The sequence below is a fragment of the Schistocerca piceifrons genome, chromosome 3 (genome assembly GCF_021461385.2).
Source record: "Schistocerca piceifrons isolate TAMUIC-IGC-003096 chromosome 3, iqSchPice1.1, whole genome shotgun sequence".
Lineage (NCBI taxonomy): Eukaryota > Metazoa > Arthropoda > Insecta > Orthoptera > Acrididae > Schistocerca > Schistocerca piceifrons.
Genome location: NC_060140.1, coordinates 193,453,044 through 193,454,072, shown reverse-complemented (window position 1 = coordinate 193,454,072; position 1,029 = coordinate 193,453,044).

Sequence of the window (1,029 nt, the reverse complement as noted above, 5' to 3'; positions counted from 1 at the left end):
GAAAGCCAATATCAAGACATGGAATACAATTCACAACTGAAAAATTTGTTAATATAGGCCCAGCATCTTATGAAGTGAAAATTGATCTTCTATTACACAAGGTAAGATGATGAAATGTTTTCAATAACTGGAACACTTGTGGAACTCAGTGGTGCTTGTTAGGAAGTTCCTTGGAATTATATAGTGTGATCAGAAACAGTTTTAAAATCTTATAAGGATGTTGCAGGGTAGGTTGTGCTGAGAAATATTGTTAAGAGAAAAAAATTGATACATTGCACCATTTCACGTTTAATTAGCATTGGAGTTATTCAGTCAGGTGGCTGTAGGCACAAATTCAAGCGGCCTGACAGAGACAGTGTTGCCAAACTTCCCCTTCATTTGGTTTGCTCAAACAAAACAAACATGGCTTTTTCTCTCCTAGCTTAAATTTAGCACTCCTGAAAAGATTCATCTTAATCAGTAATGAGTGTCTGAACAAGTGGTAATCCACAAACCCACAGATATCTGTGCATTGCCATGTTTTAGCACCTGCACATGCTCCAATTTGCACTCACAATGACTTGATTGGCTAACATCAATGGGAAATTGCACAACATATCAAATTTTTTTCTTAACGATTGTTTCTCAGCACAACCTACCCTGCAACATCCTTATCAACTTTATAGAGTGTTTCTGACCATCCTGTGTATGTTTTAAATACAAATGAGGACAAGCAACCACACTCATATAAGTGATTAGTGTGTGGCATGTATAAAAATGCGAAAGAACAGTGATGTAACTAACCTTTAATATGGTCCTGTGTTTCTACTGTACATATATCTAAACACAGATACCCTAACAAACCCATTTCTACCTATTAACAATGGCTCATATTGACAGTAATTGTGTGTGGGTGGAGGGGGAAGTAAGGGGGGCTGGGGAGCAGGGGGTGATAACTGCTGGCAGTGGGCAAGGAGGTAAGTGGAAGAGATAAGACAGAGGAGGAAACAGGTGGCTTTCAGAGGAAGTAGCAAAACAAGGACACCAAAG